The sequence below is a fragment of the Macaca nemestrina genome, chromosome 2 (assembly GCF_043159975.1).
Source record: "Macaca nemestrina isolate mMacNem1 chromosome 2, mMacNem.hap1, whole genome shotgun sequence".
NCBI classification, from domain to species: Eukaryota; Metazoa; Chordata; class Mammalia; order Primates; family Cercopithecidae; genus Macaca; species Macaca nemestrina.
Window position 1 is genome coordinate 155,728,941 of NC_092126.1, and position 21,413 is coordinate 155,750,353.

A 21,413-nucleotide genomic window follows, 5' to 3' on the forward strand; every position below is an offset into this window, starting at 1 on the left:
GCAGAGAAGTGAGCAAAGGTCCCAAAGGTAGCCCAAAGGCAAGATCCAGGCTACAGACATGTTTTGTTTGACCCATACTGTGTGACAAAAAACCTCAAGCCTATATTTTAAAATGGGACATTTCACTTGAAAATCCAGATTTCCAGCTTCTCCTTAAAAATGGCAAAATCTAGGCATTCCAGTTTTGCATTCCCATGCACACTTGGAATGAGTGGTGGGTCTTCAGTGTGCCCAGGTCTCTGTTACTCACATAGTGTAAAGAAGTACAATTCTTCCCATGTGCTGCTTCCCTCCATCTGCCTCCTCCCAGCTCCTAAAAGGCACCTGAATTTGTGATATGGCTCTAGAACTTGCATCTTGGCAAGAGTCTGGAAGGTACTGAGAATGTGCAGGATGCAGAAAGAAAGGCATGAGACATGGTGGTGGCCTCCAGGTATTGGTAAATTGGTTCCTATAAAGTAGGGGTGGGAAACCTATATTTGGAACTGTCCCAGGAATCAGCATTTAGGCCACTGGGGAGAAGCTCCACAGAGCTGAGTGGTGGTGTTGCTCTGTATTAGCAGTATTTCTCAGAGGGTCCCAACTGGCTAAGGCACAGCTGCCTCAGGAGGGAAAATGTGCAGATATGAATTGAAAAGTGTGTGCCCTATGCTGGGCAAGGAAGCTGGCACATATCCCTGTAGCTCCTTAGCAGTGCCAGACTCTGATCAGAGACAGTGATACTCTTAACTTCTGCAGAACATTACTCCAACTGCAAAGACCACCATTTCAAGGACAATCACAATAACCTCTGAATAGCCCTATATCTCCAGGTACCAACGGACCCATGAGAAGCTGCAAATGTTTTCAAATAGGAAATGCCTTGACCAAAAATAACTTAACTGAAACTGGAAAATGCCTGTGGTGTCTTCATTGGCCCAGTCCAATAGCACAGGTCTTCAGGTCTGCCATCCAAGCTGTACTTCTTAAAGTAACACCACTTAAACTATAGTGATGAGGCAAGACATTTCCATTTGGAGACTTCTGGTGGTTAAGTCAACACTTCCACCTGCGAAGTATAAAGTACAGGTTCTCTACTCCAACCAAGGTACCAGCAGCTTACCATATCCTAGGAGCACTCCCTGAAGTCAATGGCCACCGTGAGCCCCAAATCTCAGGGCCCAGGGTGCACATTTGTTCAACAAGGGATTCCTGACTCCTGCTCTGGGCCCGGCCCTATCTTGGGGTCCCAGAGACAAGTCACAAAATGGAAAATCCCACTCAACAGACCCTGATTTGCAGATCACTGGTAAAGAAAGGCAGGAACACAGTCTTTTGCTGTGGCACATATGACTTATATGTGGATTTATATATTCTTTCTTCTTCTGGTCTAGAATACAGTGAAAGGGGCACTGGAAGTGGAGTAAGGAGACCTAAACTCAAGTTCCCATTTGGCAACTCTATGACCTTTACCAAACACATCATCCCTCAGAGCCCCGAGTTTTGTCTGCCAAAGCCATCTCCTAGGGATCCTGTGAAAACCAAAATCGCTTACTCGAAATAACTGAAAAAAGTACCTGTGCCAAACATTTACACTTTAAAAGAAGAAATACAGAAGTCAAGCAAAAGACTGGATGCAGCAGAAGTGTTCATCACTGGAAGACCAGTACAAATGAATGATGGTGTACCCGTACTACCACTAATGCAGCAGTGAAAAAGAAAGAAAGGCAAAGTCTATCTGTTCTCATACAGGAGTATCTTCTAAGACAGAGTTTTTTTAGGGGGGGCTGGGGGAAACAAGGTACAAAACAATGTGTATACTATTTTATCATTAATATACAGGAAAAAAAGGAGATAACGATATACACGGATATGCCTGAATACACATAGACTATTTCCAGAAAGAAACCAGAAATGGTAATAGGGTAGGAACTATACATCTTTTACAGAGTTTGATTTTTTTCCCCTATCTTGAGAATCCATTACCTATTTTTTTTAACAATTAAAAATTTAAGTTAAAGATAAATGCTGTAGTTATTGCATCCTCAACTGATGGTAACCCAAGGGGAACCCTACACTTACCGGCACTTTGATGTCTCTGGCCTACGGGCTTTCCCAAAGAGCAAGTCTCCCAGTCTAACTCCAGGAGACTCAGTCTCTGGGGTTTTCTCAAACTACAGCTCATCATATCACCACCTCATTCCTCCCTTTCTCTACAGCTAACCTTGCTTTGCATATTTAGAATCCAGTGCTTGTTGAGGCCTTAAGGAAGCCAAGGCTAGTAGGAAGAAAAGTGTAGCTGTTAAATATTTTCCATCCCCTCCCCAGCCTCCTCACTCTCTCCCATTTAGTGCAGTTTGTCATGCTGGGGCCCCAACTTCCCAGGGCCCCCAGATTCCATTCTTGATCTCATTCCTTCCTCGCCCCATGGCTGCACAAGCCCACCTTACCCCTCGGAGCTGCATCACTGTGAGTTCTTTCTGAGCCCATCTCCACCTCAGCCTGACAGCAGGAAGGGTTTCATGCTTCAAGATAAAGGGGGACATTTCACCACTTTATTTGCCAAATTGGCCCTCAGGGTTCACTCTTCCAAATAATCTGTCTGAACACCAACATTCCTGCTTCCATAGATCAGGGGCTCAGGGACCTGTGGACAACCACAGTAAAAAACCACCCTTGTTCACAGGCTTCACAATCCTGTGACAGTGGTAAGGGTGAACTGTGATGAAACAAATAAGTGAGTGAATGCTGGTGACAGGAGCCAAGCATCATACTGTTGGAGGGAGGTCACAGACAAGCAAGGAGGCAAGCCTAGAATGAGCCCTGTGTACTTGATTAGAGTCAGAGACAGAGCATGAGCTCATGTTCAGCCTGATGTAAATGCAGATAGGTAGATGCCTCTGTATCTATAATGATAGATATGCATGTATGGGTTGCTATATATACATTTATTTCCTAGCTCTATCTGCTAAAAGGACTTAGAAGCAATGATGCCCCAGGAGAAAGGTGTGTACACCCTGTGCTCAGATGTTGGTCTCTAATACCATTCTCCTATAGAAGGTGTCAGGTTCCTTGGACAAGTAGTTGATTCCAGATCTGGGGCAGGAAATAGGACGAGTCTGGAACATCTTATAGTGCCAGAAAGTGCTCAGAAAACAAAAGGATGGGCCATGTCAAGAGGACACAGGAGCTGGTCTCATAGAGCTCCCTGGTCAAGGCTGGAACCATTTGAGTAGCAAAATAATGTAGCATTGGATTATAACCCAAAGTATAAAATACATATCAAAAGTCCACCCTGATAAAAATACATGACTGAGTTAATAAATTGGGAGAAGAGACAAGTCTCCTGTAAGGAAGAATTCCAAATATTTACATAGATACTCCTTTCTCAAGGTGGTAGAGTTTAACTCCCTCCCACTTCCCACCTGGATCAAGCTCTGTGTGCAAGGAGACTCTAGTGAGGGAGGGGTAGTGGAGACAGATACTAAATAGATGACCAGTACGTGTGCCAGAGTCACAAAGGGAAGGGTGCAAAATGCTCTGGGAATGTCCCTCATGAACGGTAGTCAAGTCATGTAACAGGACCCAATACAGCAGTAAAAATTCATGAACTGAGACTGTACATATCAGCAAAGAGAAACCTGAAAATCACAGTGCTGAATGCGAAGAGTAAGCTTGGGGTAGGGCACACACAGAGTGTCACCATTTATATATAAGACAGAGCAAACAATGCTGTACACACATGCATGACTACAAACCCATGTGGGAGATGTACTTACATCAAATTCCAGATAGAAAAAATATAACTAGCAAACTCATGAGTTCACAGATATTATCAAGTCCTCTTTTCACATAAATTTGAAAATGTTTTAAAGAATGATGGTTAAACTCCTAAGGTGAAGCACGCACAGCGTAGGTAACGCACAAGAGTGCAGCATAGACCTGGGGATGGCTGTGAAGGGGCGGGGAGTGGCAGGGTGCTGATGGCTCCAGGAGCGTGGGACTGGCCTGACACTGGACAGGAATGGGCTAAGGGAGCGTGGGCCAGGGGAGCTGGGTTGGTGTCCATGATGGCTGTGCAAGGGAGGAAACCATGGCTAAACTTTTGAAAACAACTACAGATTGGGGAGGAGTAGGGAAGCACAGAGGGTAGACCCAAACACAGAGGATCCTGCAGGCTGGACAGAGGAAGCGGACATGCTATAGGTGGTGAGGAGGATGGGATACGGCAGTGCTCCAGCCCTGGCCCTCCTCACTGCCCTCTACCTCGCAGGTCCGGCCATCTCTTTCACAGGCCTGTCCCTGCTGCCCAGCCATTATGTGCTACAGTTCTCCAAGAGCAAGGCCTACTCCCAAGCTGATGTTCTCCAGCCCCACAGTGTCAGCACCTGGGGGCCACTCTCGACTCTGGCTCTGACAGCGCTGGGCTCTCCACCCCATGCCTCCCAGGCTCTGCAGCACCATGGCTCCCATGCCAGAGGTACCTTCTTCCCCACACATGATTTTCTGCATCCACAGCACCATCACCCATCTCATCATGTGAGCCAGAAATCCAGAAGTACCCACGACCCCGCCTCTGCATCTTGCCCTATGCTCAAGGCATCATGAAGACTTGAGGCACCCTAGGTACCTCTCAAGCCCAGCCTATTCTGTCCCACTCTCCCAATACCTCCCTAGACCAAGCTGTCATCAACCCTCACCTGCACCCAGCCAGCTTCCCACACCCACTGTGGACTCCTCCAACCAGACTCCCACCTGGCCAGGGGTCCTTATTCCCTACCTTCTTCCCCTGCTTAAAATCCTTCAGTGGCTTCTCTTTACATATTGCATTAAAAAAAACCTGTTAAAACATGCTGGTTAAACGCTTAAGGTTAAGCACACACAACTCAGGTAAAGCACAGGGGTGTGGTGCAGACATGGGAACAGCTGTGTAGACATGGGGGAGTGGCAGGGTGCCGGCAGCTCCAGAAGCATCCCCAGTGACATGTACAGTCTTAGTGCATGAATTTGTACAGCTGTATGGGGTCCTATCAAATGACTCGACTATAGTTCATGATGGACATTCCCAGAGGATATTTTACCCTTCCCTTTGTGGCTTTTGCACATAGCCCGGTCATTTGTTTAGTGTCTCTCAGGGAAAGGGCAAGTGGGCAGAGGCTTTCCCCTCATCACGTAACCCTGAGTGCCCAAAAGCCCACTCCGACCCTCTGCTTGCATCTTGGCCTCGCTGAGGCTCCAGTAACTGGGGAAGGAGCCTTGGTGGCCTGCACAGTGCCAGGAGCCCCATCCCCCACCCCCAATCCCCAGCACTGGGCAGGTCCCCAAGGCCCTACAGCTTGCACGAAGCCGTTTAGTGGAGAAGCAAACAAATCATGCATTTCTATAGCTCCAATCCTATAAAATCAACTGGTTCATCAAGACAAGCTTTAGTCATCAAGAAAAGATGGAATTATATGCAGTATTCTAGGAAGAATTGTGTAGTTCGAGGAAATGGGGGAGTATGAAATATGTTTTAGAAAGATTCCCAAACTCAGATAAAACATAATTACTTTTGTGCTTTACAGTCAGCTTCATGACTATAGGATCTTCATTATTGAAAGAGGAGAAATATCCAGGTTGTGTGGGGGTGGAGGGCTGGAGATGCCACAGCAGCATGGTGGTGTGACTCTACGCTTACGCCATGGTGTAGCCGTGTCTGTTACCCATAGGAACTGCTGGAGGGAGGCTGATACATGGCAGCGTCTGTGCTCTCCAGCAAATGGGTAAGGGTACATGTACCTCTTTCTTAGTAGTGTTGAAGTTTTGAGAAGTATTTATCATTTTCTAAATCTGAAGAAAATGTTAAGATGTTAGATCTCCCTCTCCCATTTGGGCGGGGGTGGATTTAGCTTCCCCCAATTCCCCAGTGTGGATGCCTTTGTTGCTCTAAGAATGGAAACAGAACAGAGGTTCCTCCTGCAGGCCAGGAGTAAGGGCAGCTTCACACAAATGTCACCAGCCACAAGGGCGCCCAGTTCTGCCAAGGTGTGGACTGTCCTATGAGCCAGCAGGGCTGGGGCTTGCACCTGCCAGGATACTAACAGTGACACCTGACTCCTAGGAGAGACAGTGCTGAGTGTCTATACCAATTCGGCCCCAGGACAAGGCTGGATCTCAGCACTTGCGCAGCATTGCTGGGCAGGAGGAGCTGGATGGAAGCACAGAGAAGGCCAGTCTGGAGCTGCCTAGGGTTCCACAGAAGGTGGGCTGCCTGGGGGATAGAGCCACACAGAACAAAGTAAGTGCATGGAAGGAGACAGTCCTGACAGCTTCCGAGCCCCAGACTATCATACTTGGAGCACGAGTACCCTGACTTTTCAATTGTGGAAGCAAGTAAATTTCCTTTCCTTCCTTATGCTCATCTGAGTTGGTTACTATCACTAGTAATAATCAAACGAACGAACATAACCACCCCTCTGGACACAGTGTCCTCCCTTCAATGAGACCTGGAGCTGAATCAGTACCCTCAAGCTTTCTGCTGGGCTGTCCTGGGATGGGAAAGAGGGAGAGCCTTAACCGCCTAGTCCCTTTGTGTGTTTCCAGGTACCACAGGGCCCCAAAGGGGCAAGGGAGCAATGCCCAAAGCCAGCGGCTGAAAGGGCTCCTCTGAGCAGCCTGCTTATACACAGCAGGTCCTGATGGGGAGGAAAAGCTGTGTTTTCAGAAGAAATCCACTGCAGGCCTCCTGGCAGGAAGCACCCAACCGTGTTCCCAAGAAAAGGCCACTCACTTAAAAGGGAGGCACAGCTGTATGGAGCCCAGCGCTCTAGTCCCTCGCTCTGGCTGACTTCCGGCCAGCCCTGCTTGCTTCCAGAAGGCCGTCAGCCACAGCCTGGCACAAAGCCTGTGAAGTTGGGAGATCAGTCACAGAGAATGAAGCCAGGCCAGAGCAGGGAAGGCCCACGGGCAACCAGCAGCAGAGCCAGCCTAACCCCAAGGCACTCAGACTCACCAGGTTGCCTCTCCCAGGAGGTAACAGTCCCTAGTTTTTCCCCACCTGAAGTCTGTCAGTGCTGGCACCTAGATGATGAAAATCTTCACATACCAAGTCCCCGGTGAAATGGGCAGCTTTCCCAGTCCCCCTTCCTAAGCTGTGTACACTCTAGGGCTCACGATGAGATGCCTGCCACATATTCTGCATGTGCGCGTGTGCACATGTGCGCGTGCCCTGGCAAGCAGCTCCAGTGCGTGTCAACATGTGGGTCTGCTTTCAATTGCGCTGGAACAATTCTACCTGATAAACAAAAACAGATCCAAAATAACCTTTGGCAAGCAGCATATTTTTAAAAGAAAGAGAAGGTCCGAATGAACTGGCAAGAGCAATGCTTAAGCAAACAAATTTGGTCAAGCCAAACATCCATGGTGCACATCAAAAAGCCCCTCAAAGGGCTCCCTGTGAACCGAGGCCGGCAGCGGGGAAGGAGGCTGGAGCTGATGCACTCCTGGCCTGGAAGAGACCAGCCACCACTTCCCGCCACTAGTGGCTGGCATTTCATGTGGGTCACAGGGTTAGACTAAGTCGGGTCAAGAGGTCAGAACTCTGCTCACAGCAGGAGAGGGCAGAGGCCCAGGCCAGGCACCCTTGCTCCAGGCAGCCCCTCCTCTGGGCCCTGGTGGGCAGGTAACTGCAAGGGCATGCGGGGAGCACAGGACCTGTGGGAGAGTCTCAAAGCTCCCACTTGGTGAAGCAGCCAAGTTCCCAAGGCAGGCTGGACAGCCTCAGCTTCTCCTGTCAGAAATCCATTCAGGCTCCAGAGCCAAAGCAGGATCAGGTCTGCAACTGCCTGCTCAGATCCCACGACCACCACTAACTCAGCAGAACGCCCCAGCTTCCCACACACTCTCAACTACAAAACAGCTGAGAACCAGAGAGTGCAAGTCGCCAGGCCCCCATCAGCCATAAGGCTCAAAACCCCCACATGGGGCCCAGAGGAGGACCCCTGAGTGCCTGCCTCAGAGGTTCCTCCCCTATCCGTCCTTAGGACATGCTTTAACCAGCCAGGCCCTGGAGCGGATCCCAGAGGTGGCATGCTAGTTCTGTCTTCCCCGGTCCATCCAGGAAGACAGTGAGACCCAGCCAAACCCCATCCTGGTGAAACTCTCCAGGAACTTCGTGGAGCCAGGCCCAAACCCCATACTGCCTGTTGTTTTGGGATTCTGGAACCTCCAAGAGGCTGTTATCTTCATGTCTCACATCCTTATCCACCCCACCCCCAACTTACCCAGGTTACCTCTGCATACAAAGTCGAGTTTCTAGAACATACTCTTACCAGAAGTGGGCTGGAGGCTGCCACACCACACCAGGCCCCTTCTCTCTGAAGGTCCCAAATCTCAGCAAAAATGGAAGGTGACCCTGGAGGGGCTGCAATCACTCCCAGGGACCCCAAGCAGCTGCATGTAGAAAGCTGGGCCATGGAGGAGCCAAATTAGGGGCCAGCTCCAGGGATGTTTTAAACCATTACTGCTCACAGGACAGGCACAGAAGTATGCTCAGAAGGAGGGTCCAATCCACGTTTAAAATATGTGACTTAACTTCTCTGGGCCTTGGATTCCCCTCACCTGTTAAAGGGAAGAAGATCCTGCTATGGTGCTGGGGGAAAAGCAGGCTTCCCATGGACAGGAAATTATCACTGTCACCACCTGCAGAGACCTGTTTGCCTAGGCTGAAGCAGAGGGGGTAATGAGAGTCAGAAAAGATGGCAGCTGCTGTGAAAGGGACGAAAGTATTTGTATATGATAATGTGCAGGCAGCCTGGGACAGCAGGGAAGGTCACCAAACAGTGTGGCCTCAGCCTCAGGCTGCATCTCAGAGGAGGGGAGTGTGGAGGGAAAAAAACAGTGAGTAGGAGAAAAAGGGCTGAAAACTTCAGCGAAATGAGCAGAAACAGCTGGGAGGGGAATCAGGCAGGGCGGCTAATGAAGGAGAAGAGGGTGAGGGTTGGTGGCCAGAGATTCCCCAGTAGAGTAGAGGCTACCGCTTGCTGCACGAACCCCCCAGAGGGAAGAACGTACAGAGGCAAGGAGGGCACTGCCATGTGGAGGGCGAACGCCAACTGGTGCCAGGGAGCTGCTGGAGGGCTCAAGGAGGCCGGGGAAGCCCGGTAGTGGCATCCACGCACAGGGGCCGGGAGGAGGGGCCCATTGCAGCTTTCTGAAAAGGAGGTGGCCCTCAGCAGAACAGTGCCAGGCCAGACCCCTGGGCTCCCTACACAGAGGCCTCTCTAGCAGAGAACGACTTTCCAGGCCAAAGCAGAGTGAGGGCACAAGGGAGGTGAGAGAGAACAGGGAAGGACAGAACAAAAGTTGCTCTTTTCCAGTTCTTTATATTTTTTCTTTCATAAAAGCCACACAAGAAACAGATGAATACCAGCTCGTTGTAAAAGATTTAAACACCAATTAAATAGACTGAAACATGAAAGCTCTCTTTCAGCCCTCTAAATTCCACTTTCCCTCACTCCTCCAAGATGCAGCCACTGTTCTGTTTGCTGTCTCCTTCCAGATTTTTTGATGCATTTGTATACAAACATATGCAGAGAGTTTTCCTACATAATGGGACCAAATCATACATATTGTTTTGAGATTTGCTTTTGCAATTAGTATTTTATTTATTCACAAGACAACTTATTAAGTGCCTAGGAAGATGACTGACAAAAGTCTCTGTCCTCGCGGATCTGACGATTCTAGTGGTGGTCTTTCCACATAGATCTGTGCCATTGTGTTCAATGGGCACGTGGTATCACATGGTTTAAAGAACCAGACCCACTGCTGGACACTGAGCTCATGTGCGCTGACTCACGGTATAAGAACACTGTGGTTGACACCCGTGCCATGTTCCCCTGGGCAACTGCACGTTGAATAGGCAGAGAAGTTTGGCATAGGCATTAGTCCCCCCAGGAAGCCAGTCAGGGGCAGGCTGCACACCTCCCACTTAAAACCACAGAAACTGATGGGGGCCATGCCAGGGAGCAGGGGGACACGGAGGGTGTGGAGCAACACCAATCCTGGACCCTGGCTCCTACTGGCATACAACTCTGGGTAGGTCTCGTCTCCCCTCCGACCCTATGGCTACCTGCTTCATGGGAAAACGACTGTCACATGCTCATCCCTGGGCAGCACTCTAAACATGGATGTGGTGTGTCTGGGGCAGGGCCCCTGAAGGGTGCAGGCCCGTCAGAGTCCAGGCAGGCCCAGCAGCTGAGGGGGCTGCCTGTTCTAGGCCACCGGTTCTCCGCCAGGGATAATTTCCCCCAGGAGGCATTTAGAATGTCTGCAGACACTTGTGGTCATCACAGCTGGGAAAGGGTGCTATTGGCATCTAGTGGGTAGAGGTCAGGGATGCTGCTAGACATCTACAGTGCCCAGGACAGAGGATTATTGGCTGAAACATCAATGTGCTGAGGTGGAGGAGCCCTGCTTGTAGCTCAGCACTGGAAGGGTTAAGTGGCCGCACAGCCCGAGCTGCCTTCCTGCCTGCCTGCACCCCTGCCCGCAGTAAGGGCTGTACTAAGCTGGGCGGGAGATGGCCGCCACTGCCCAACGTCACCGTATGGTTCGCATTAGCTGCGCTCTGCTTGGCAGCGTTCCCTCTGGCAGCCGGCCTTCCCTCCCTGCCCCACCACTCTCCTCCCCAACTCAAAAGAAAATACCAGGATCCACACTGAAAACCAGCTCACTCCCCTCCTGTCTTTTACCCTAGTCTTGAATCAAACAAGCTCTTAAACTCCTGACCTTCCGCCCAGTCACCCTGGTTTGTTTCGCAGCAGCAGCAGCAGCCGCAGCAGCAGCATTGGAGGCTGCAGGGGGGTGGGCAGAGGGCTGCCCTCTCTGTTACCTGGAGATTTTGCAGACTGGCACTAGCACCATGCAGGCTGGGCAGCTTCTCCCAGAGTGTCCCTAGAAATACCCTCCCTGGCACCCTAATATGCCAAAGCTGGAGCCACTCAGACCCTTACCTTTCACAATTAGGAAGGCTCCCCCACCATGAACAAGAGGGTTGGGAGCCTTTAAAATATCAGAATTATAACTTTAGATGAAACAGCTGAAGGTTGCTTTTTAACTTTTCTAGCCAGAGGCCCCAACTACCAAGGTTGGATCCACCACCAACTCACAAATATATGTCCTACCCAAAACTTCGCTGAGCTTCAGACCTTATGTCAGCTTGCTTCCTAGACCTTTCCAAGTGGGTTCCCCAAACATCCCCAACTTAGTGAAGCCCAAACCATGCTCCTGGCTCTGTGTTCACTCTGCCCTCCAGATTGTTCCAGGTTTTCTCTCACCAACGGCTCCTCCACCTGGCCTGTCACTGAAGCCAGAGATCTGGGATCCATCGGTAATACACCAGTCCCCTTCACTGTCCCTGTATCTAGTCCATCACAAACTCTTGTTATTTCCATCTCCTGAATGCCTTTAATGCCCATTGGATTGCTGCCAGCTTGATCCAAGCCACCTCAATCTGCCTGGACTATGGCAATGGCCTCCCCACTAGTCCTCAGAAAGGTCCTGGCTCCCCTCAAATCTGTTGTCTCTCCCTTAAACAGACAAATAAATTGCACACACACTACACCACCCACCCTGCAAAACCAGCTGCGTCATGAGAATAGACAGAACTTGAACTGGCCTTGCATGGTCTGGTGCCATCTACCTCTACAGCACCTCTCACCCCACCTCTGTCTCTGAGCTCCAGTCCAGATGCCAAATGCCTTCCTTTTAGGTTTTCAAACACACTAGGCTATCTCCCACCATGGGGCCTTCGCATTTGCCGAGAATCCTCTCTACCCACACCTTGCTCATCTTCTCCTAGTAAGTCTTCCCCCTCCTTGGGCCCTGAGAAGCCTTCCCTGACTTCAGCCCAGGTTGGTTCCCTTGCTATCTGCCCTCAGAGATCTCTCTCCTGTACTGAGAAGGCCCCACCTCCGGCCATATGTGCACATGTGCTCATGTGCAGAGCTGTCTGCCAGGCAGTAAGTCCAGCAGGCAGGAAAATGCGAACACACCAATTGGATTCACCCTAATCTACACATCCACGATTGATATCTTCACAAACACCATAGCTGACAGCAAGCTACGGTGGCTGTGCTGCCCCAGGAGGGCAGGGGAGCCACAGCTGTCACTCACAGACAGCTCTGGTTGGCTCACTCTGTGAATCACCCTCATCTAGAATCATCTCATTTAAATACTTTTGAAAAGAAAAAAAAAAAAACACCCAAACTTTGAAAGGCTGGAATTTATTAATAAACAAGAACATGTTATAATGAAGCATTTTAGCAAAACTTCAAACAAAAGCAGGCAAATGCCTTTTTTAAATAAGGTATCTCATTGGCCCTTTCCCCGTGATGATTACAAGTTGACGCCTGTGAATAATTAAAGCAAGGTTTATGGTATTTTTATTATTGTTTTAGTTCTTAAAAGAAAGAATTATAAATACTCAATTTAAGTAGTACATTGGCTTTAAGCACACTCAGGAAACACTCAACTTTCCTTTAAAAACAAACAAGAAATCCCAGCAGAGCCCCAGAGTGATGCCAGGGCAGTGAGGGGCCCAACACAGACTGCAGGTGTGGTCTGCCCTCCCTGAGGTGCCAGATCAGAGGGTGAGAGGGGGCAGGCAGAGCCACTCTGGCCAGTAGGGTACTTGCTGTGCTTAGCCCGGATGCATGTCCTGGCCCCCGGACCTACTGACCTCCTGCCTGTCCCACAGTGTCTCCCCTTCTCTCCTGGTGGCAGAATGTCCCCAGCATTCCCACACTCTTCTCCCAGGCCTCTGAATGGCTGTACCCCTTTGTTGCTCAAGATTTTCATATCTCCACCTCCAAGAGAGCTCTCTTGACCTACAGAACCCCTCCCATTCTCAATAGCCTCACTGTAAGGTAAATAAGGTGATTCACCAACTCAGGTGAACTGTAAGAACAGAAATGGGACCTGCCTTACTCACTCTCTACTCCTATGACCTAGCCTAGCATCTGGCTCATAGTAGGTGCTCAGGACTATGTGCTGAATGAATATGTTGGACACTGATGTAAAATCATTATTTCCTTTTCCTTTCCACAATAACTCTACAAAGCAGACTCTGTTATTAACATTTCCATGTTTTGCGGATAAGAAAGCTGAGGCTCAGAGAGGTTAAGTCACTCACGTTGCACAGCATGTGACAAATCAGGGGCAGGATGTGAGCCAGGTTTGTCTAACTCCAGAGTCCAACCTCTGGCCCATGGTTTCCTCAAATTGCCGATAAAGGGGAATCCCTTTGGATGATTTCATTGTCACAAATGTTAATTCCTTGTTTCCTGCTGACTGGAATTCAGGGACCGAGGTGGACCAAGAATGTTTAACAAGAATCTCAAGCAACCCACCCTAACCCCCAGCTGAGTGTGAGAAACAATGAATTAGACCCTGCTAGGCAGCCCTAACTTCCACTGTCAAGGGCAGAGGCTGCCTACAGGATTTATTCCCATCCTGCGCAAGAGGCTGATCCTGGGACTGAGCCCAGGAGGGCGAGGAGGGCCAAGAAGGGGCCTGGGGAAAAGCTGGAGTGAAAACACAGGGTACTGGGACTTACAGGCTGGCAGGGCATGACGGGGAGGAGGGGGGAGCATCAGTGCCCGGGAGCCTCAAGACCCTGTGGGCCCCTGGAGGGGCTCTCTCACCTGATTCCAGGGTGCAGCTGTGCTTCCCCAACATGTGGCATGGCCTACAGGACCTGACTCCAGCTGGAACATCCTCTTCTAGATTCGGCCTTCCAAACATCCTTCCTACTTCCCTTTCAGAGATGACCACAACCACCTACCAACCACCCCACTTCTCAGACTCTCCGCAAGGAGCTCCATGTTTACCTCAGTCATGCCAGACACTCTCTCGCCTCTGGGCTTTAGCACATGCTGTTCCTTCCGCTCAGAATGCCCGGGCAAAGCCCTCTGTCCTCTCTGAGACTCCGCTTCAGTCGCCTCTCCTGGGAAGCAGGGTTGGAGGCCCTTCCAGTGCCCCCACCACACTCTGGAAGCCATGTTCACCCAGCGCCTTCCCCATACGAAGGAACAGCTGCCTGCCTGATCACCCCAGCCCCACTGAGGGCTCCCCCAGGGCCAGCTTGGGCTCTGATACCTCTCAGGGACTCCAGTCCCCAACATGACACACATCAACAGTATCTGGAAAGGTTGTGGGCAAGGCTGGTTTCATGGGTGTGCAAGCTGAGGTCACACAGCCTCACATGGCCACACTTTCATCTGAACCAGAGCTTGCTTCCAACCTAGAAAGGCAGTGGTCTTCAGACAGCCAAAGACCAGATACTCTTTTGTGGACCAGACAGCACCCATGCTTGCATTGGGCACAACCTGGCACTGTCAATTGCCATTTACACAGCATTTTCTGCACCAAGGCCACTCCCAGCTGGGGCTCTGACCCTGGCTGGGCACCTATTTCACAGGAGAGGAAACTGCTGTGGGTCCCAGTGTCTAGATCCTGCCAGTCATCAGGTCACTGCTAGACCCCCTGATGACATGTACATCCTATTCCAAAGGCACCGCAGCCCACAGCTAAAGGGAGGAAATGACTGCACCCCCAGAGGCCTACAGGCATACAAGTTTCGGTAAGCCCAGCAAGCCCGCATCCATCTCACCCCCTGGTTCTGCATCTGACAATTCCACTGGCCTGAGTCACAGTTTTCCCTTGAAGCTTAACTGACCACTGAAGGTAAACAAGATTGTGAAAGCAAATGGCCCTCGGGAAGAACCATTCCCACCTGAAGGCTGTTCTTACTTATTTAAGAGGGTGGCCTGGCCATACAGAGGGGCGTGTCTTGCCACAGTCACACAGTTGGCCGTTTATGCCTGGGACCCAAGACGCTGTGTTTCTGCAGGGCACAGTGGATGGGAACCAGCCCTGGCATTCCATAGATGTTGTTTCTAATCAAATCCCTATATTGTCCTAGGAAAAATAAAACTCATTTAATTCCACCCAAAAGCATGTATAAGTTAGAGTGGTTTTTCATATGACAACTTGTAGGGTGCGACAGCTGCCCTGGGAGTGTCCCACGGCCACCTGGGCCAGGGTCCACACCAACCTGGGCTCCCTCAACATGCGGCTTCTACAGGGGATGTCCAGAGGCCAGCCACACTCCCTACCTGCGCCACATTTGCCACCTCCACACCTGCTCCCCCAGCAGCCACTGAGTGCTGCCTGACCACCAGGGTGCCACCTAGAGGGTGCAGGCGCTGAGGCTTCCTGTGGTGATGGCGCCCACATGTGTGCGTGCTCTAGCAGCCTGCCTCTTTCCTCCTCCCCTTCGCTGTGACTTGGAGGAAGGCAGCGTGGTCATCCCCACGGATAGACAAGGACACTGAAGCTCAGTGCACTCAGGGAACTTGCTTGAGCTCACAGGGCCAGTATGCGGGTACAAACCCAAGCCCAATCGCTCTCGAAGCCCTGCTGTCACTTCTTTGTAATGCTGCCCCTCAGCTGGAAAGGGCAGGGTACGCTTAAGTAGTGGCTGCACTCAGGCTTTGGGGTGAGCAGGGGAAGAGGCTGAATCCTAAGATATCCACCCGGCCTATGAGCAGGAAGCTGCAGTTGGGGAGCCTGGTTGGGCTGGGGCAGGGCTTAATTTGTGGTCTTGGGCACTAGAGCCCCATCAAAGGGCTGGGAGGCTGCAGGTCAACCTGGGCCCAAGTGAGACTCCAGATGCTTACACCAGGCTTGAAACACACCAAGCAGGACCAGACTGAGCTGGCATCTCTATAAAGGGGGCCTACCTCAGCAGTGGGGCAGCACCACTCCTGCCTGTCCCCTTCCTTAAGAAAACACCACTTGGTTTACAGCTGCCATTTCTCCCCTGCTCCAGCCATGCCTGGGCCACCCAGTGCCATCCTTGCAGAAGACTGTGAAATGCTTAGGCCTATCAGGAGTGCAGACAGACCCACTGTCACAGGTCCAGGCCCCTCTCAGCACAAGAAGCTGGCTGTACCCTCTGCCTGGACAGCCGACTGTAGGTCAGGACTCTAGCCAGCCCTTAAATGAGGCTCCCTGGAAGCCATGAAGGATAAGGCAGCATGAAGCAGCAACTCTAAAAGCAGCTCCAGCAACCTTGAGTTGGAGGTGCCCTGGGCCATCTCCACAGCTGCTTCATTTCGTGTCACACGGGCAGGTCCCAGGGACCTGCAGCCTCCTCACACCCACCCAGGGAGCTCAGGCAGGATCAAGAGCACATGCCTTGGACTCTGGCTGCCATCAGCTTCACTGATTAGCTTGAAGAAAACTTTTAACATCTTTGTGTTCCTGGGTCATCCCCTATAAAACGGGACAATCACACCTTCCGCAGAATGTTGTTGAAAGTCCAGAATGAACATACGTAACAGAGCAGAACCTGGCACACGCAAGAAAATGGCTAATAGACACTCCCCCAGCTACTGTCCATTCTGGGGCTCACTCCCTATGCCATGCAATCCCTGACTCCAATTCAGAATTCACTGCTCCTACAAACCATCAAATGCTAAACTAAGAGAATACTTGACCTCAACTAAGCCAGACATGGCAGCCTTCTTTATCCACCAGCATCTGAGAAATCAGGCCCCTTGGGTCCAGTGTGTGCAGTGGGTATCGGCACCATCTCTACAGATAGACACTCAGCATAAACAGCCATTCTCAGAAATTAAAGGAGACCCACACATGAAAGAACCAAAGGGAAACAGGTCTTCTGGAAGCACATGCTGGTAGCAGTTCGTCTAGCTGCAGCAGATTCTCAGGGGCCTGATGGAAAAGGGCATGCCATTCATTTGGGGTTTGGGGGTTAAGAACAAGCTCCAAGCTTCCACAGGAAAAAGGCCTGCAGAGCCAGCATCCTCCAACCTGCCAGAGCTTTAGAACACTGAGCATTGATCTCTGACAATAGCACCTACAGAGAGAAGCCTTCCTGAGTTCCCTGCCTCCTGTGAGGTCAACCTTCCATTCTCACCTGTCGAATGTCCTTCCTCAGCCGTGCCTCCTTAAGGAGACAACAGGATATTATAACTTGACTGCAGGTGTGATTCAAATCCTCAAGCCAGGAGAAAGGCAAGACCTCACAGAGGCTCTTCGGGTCCTGGGTGCGGGCAGGAAATGCACAGCTCAGACCACCTCACCCCGAATCTCTGCATTCCTTGGGCCAAGTAAAAAGGCCCATTAAAGAAAAGATGAGATGCAGAGTTGTACAGGGTGGTGATAAAGACAGCGAAGCCTACTTCAAGCCCTGCTACAAGCATGCTATGTGGCTCTTGTCAAATCCTCATGACAATCTCTGGAGAAAGCCAGGGGAGGTAACTGCCCCGTGAGTGATGGGACAGGACTCAAACACAGTCTATCAGCGTCCAGCACCTGAGCTGTGATGGTGTGGACACGGGGAAGCACCAAGCCAGTGGATATTTCTCAGTTTTGCCTGCCTGACATCTATTCTGCGTTTCCTAGGAGTAACCCAACTTACTTAGTGAACCATCCCTCCCACCTTGTCCCTTCCAGCTCCAGGGGTGGATGTGTAACCCAGCCAGCCCAGTCAGAACACTGTACTCATTCACAGTGATGAGCTCCCGTCCAACCACGCCAGGGGCAGCCTGTTCCTTAATTGTGTTCCTAACAACTAGGAAAGAGATGCCATTTCACTTCTCTTATCATAAATGATACTTTGGTCCAAAAGTAACAGATAGCCCTGACTAGAACCATGTGGAGATAGAGCTATCACAAAACATGAAGTTCTGAGGTGGGATAGACACACAGCAACCTTCAGGTGCAGGCTCTGCTTCTGGGCAGCTCTCCTGCCTCCCAGCCTCTGCAAACCTCCAGGCTGGGAGTAAGGTGGCCGTTGAGCCCCCGAGTCCAGGCGTCATATCCTTCCTCCCTTCAACGTCCAGTGAAGGAGAAAAGCTGTCTTTTCCTGTTGAGTTCCAAAAAGCAGAAAAGCTTTTCCCCAAAACCCTAGGAGATGCCCCTTCACATATCATTGGCCAGAGGTAACAAGCCGCTGCCAGGGGAGGAGTGTTCCACTGCCAGAACAGATCCTTCGATAGTGTGATGTTCAGGAGTCAACCACAAGCAGCACTGTATCTTGGATTTGAAGGAGAAAATGGGAAGCCAGAGTTGTGAGGATTACGCCAGAGAAGGTGCCACCTGAGCGTGTAGCCCACACACAACAGGGCAGAGCCAGTTCTGGAGCCAGCCAGCACTCCTGATGACATCCAGACGTCTCCAGCCCTGAGCCTATCTGTTTCCTATCCTGCTTAAGGCAATTGAAGTTGGGTTTCTGTCCTTTGAAACCAGAGTACTGCCTGATACACAGAGAGCAGTGGGAGATTTTATGAGGCTTTAAGACAAGAAACTGAGGCTGGAGAGGTGATAATGAAGAGCTATGCTCTGTTTTCCATGCCATGCACTTTTTAGTTTATCCTGGAGACAATGAGGACCCAAATACAGATGAGCAGGACAGCAATGAGGCTTTTCTGTCAGCAGGGCTGGGCTGGACTCAAGAGGAAGACCTGGGAGGCAAGGGGAGGAGCAGCATGCCATAGGAGCGGCCCTGCAGGGCCTGAGAGGTTGAACTTGAGCAGTGGCCACGGGGCTGCAGAGGAAGGGCCTGATCTGCAAGGTCCCTCCTTAGGGTGACGACCAAGGGTGGGCTGGTCTGCTCAAAGGGCCTAGCATGGCTTCCTCTGGCTTTCCCAAAACCCTCCTGGTTTCCTTCTCTGCCTTCTCTCCTTCCCAGGGAGCTCCGACCCTGTGCATCTGGTGTACAGGCACATGTGGGCACAGAGAGCAGAATCCCGTAAGCTTCCAATGCCAAAAGCCAGACAACCATGAAACACCAAATGCACAGAAACTGCCTTTTTTTATGTATCTTCTGGAACAGAAAATACTTCAGGATAAAGGTCACTCAACATTTTCCAGATAAAAACACAAGGCAGCAGAGGGAGCTCAGCCTTGAGAGCCGATGTTCACAGGTGTTGGAAAACCAGCTCTGCAGCCTCGGGCACCTGATTCACAGTGACTGCTCCCAGAATGAGGCAGCACAGGGACACAGGGAGCATCTCCACTGCTGCTTACTGATGGAGCATCAGGACACAGCCTAGAAGACAGGGGCACAGCCCCAGAAGGGAGTGGCGGGCTGCCCAGCTCTGGGTTTCTGCAACTGGGCCCAGGGTGGCAGTGACTCTAAACACAGCCCTCTCAGGTCACTCATTACCTAGTTCCAATCAAAATCATACTGAAAAACAACTTGTTCACTTGTTTTATTGGCTTTTTCCTACTATTTCTTTCACCAAATATTTTCTGGGGCCTACCTGGGCTGAGCCCAGGATGGATGCCGAGAATATAAAGATGGAGAAGACTCAGCCTCTGCCCGCAGGGAGACCAGAGTCCACAGGAGATGCAGGCACAAAGACAAATACAGCAGCAGGCAGCACAGAGGATGGGGCGCACCTCTACCCAAAGGATGTGAGCCCTGAGCTGTGCTGGAAAGTGAGCATACTGCAGGTAGGGGACAGCCCGGAAGGGCTCCAGGGAGAGAAGCAATGCAGCATTCCTCTGGGAAGGGGAGTGCCAGGGTTGCTGGAGGTGGGGGAAGGGTAGATTTGGAAGAGTCAAGACTGCAGGCTTGTTTGAGCAAGAAAATGGATTCTTTCCAGATGTCATAATCTTATCTCACCCTTGTGATTAGCTTCAAAGACCAGAGGCAAAGTTTGTAAAAGTAAAAACACCTACCAGTATTTAAGATTTTCTTTTCCCTTTCTGGGGGTTTTCAATGAAGAAGAAAATAAATCTGAATATAGACTTGATTTGGGAGGAATATGCTGTCAAATTCTGAACTCTTCCCTAAAAGCTTTATCAACTAAATAGGTATCCAAATATATCTAATAATGTTTGCCATCATTATCAGAACATTGATTGGATTCACAGTGGACCAGAGTGGGGTCTGCAAAGCATATTTGCATTTCAGTAACTCACTTTAGTAGCCCTGAACAGGACCTTACACCCAGGAAGGTGCCCTGCCACTTACTACTTGTGGAACCCACAACAAAACTTCTACATGAGAATAATATCAAATGGCAACAATAAACATGACAAGAGTATCAGCTAATGCTTGTGTGTCTCCTAGATGCCAGGAAACTTACATACATTATCCCTAGTCCACACCACACCACCCTGACCCATCTTCCAGAGGTCCTGGACAGAGCCAAGCACACAGGGGTCATCCCAAGTTTGAGCTGAACCAGTGAAACATGAAGAGGTTGAGTGACTTGCCTGTGGCCACAGAGCGAAACATGAAGAGGCTGAGTGACTTGCCTGTGGCCACAGAGCTGGTACATGCCTGCCTTGAGTCCCTCTGCACTCCCAGCCCCTGCTCTCTTTCTCCACGCTCTGTGGCTTCAACAGTTTCTGATGTTACAGCCCCGATAGCCAATCACCACCAGAAACATCACTAGCCTGAACCCCCAATATCAAATCTTATTAGAGGAATTTCTCAGGCTGAAGATCAAGAGAGCCAAAATGCCTGAGCAGAAAGCTGGTGACTCTTAGGATGAGTGGCCTTTAAACTGTTCTAGGGACTAAATGGAATTTTTTTCTCCTTCACTCCCTGTTCCCCAACATTTTCTTGCTCAGCTAATTGGCCCCAGCTGGGAACAGACCTGGTCAACAGAAATGGGGGCCAGGGTATGGCAGGCTCCGCAGGCCAGCCCAGGCCGGGAGGGGAATGTGACTGTTTATTTGGAATGGCTGTGCCCTGCCTCCAAGGGAGTTCAAGCGGTCAGATGTGTCCAAGTCTATTAGTGAAATCTGACAGGGATGTCACTGTGTTTGGAAAGAGGGCCATGGCCCCCCATGTCCTGGTGCCCAATAGGCACTGGCCACCAATCATGGTTGGTAGAGGGCAGGGGTGAGAAAAGGTCAGGAGTTCTGAACCTCAGGCTCTGCTGTAATGGGCTCTCATACATGTCGCAGCCCAGGCAAGGCCTCAGCAAAGCACAGCAGCATGGCCACAGAACTGCCATGGGGCCTGCAGGCCCTGCTCTGGAGTAGAGGCACCACTACCAGCCCAGGCATCTCCTCTGGGGCTCCCGTGGCAGTAGGGCACACGGCCAGGGCTGGGTCTTCAGAGCTGGATGAATGACTTCAAGTCCTAGCTCTGCTGTCCAGTTAAGTTCCCTGGGTCTAGGTTCTCTCACTTGTGGGATGGGCATGCCAGGAAATAAAGGAATGGGCAGTGCTGGCCATCAGTATGCAATGGTTCTGACATGTCACCCCCAGAAGCCCAAGATGGTGAGCAGGGGCAGCGTTTCCCTGCGAGGAAGCCAAAGCTCAGAGCTAAGGGACCTGACAGTATCAGAAAGGACTAAAGCCTTTTTCTGATTTCAGTCCTTTCCATGCAAAATTCATAAGTTTCC

The 21,413-nt window shown here is 50.7% G+C and overlaps 1 protein-coding gene across 6 annotated transcripts in view; it reads right to left on the reverse strand.

Moving 5' to 3' along the window:
- Positions 1-21,413, reverse strand: part of LOC105477799 (eukaryotic elongation factor, selenocysteine-tRNA specific) — a 250,268-nt gene that overhangs the window by 113,245 nt on the left and 115,610 nt on the right. The window lies entirely within an intron of this gene.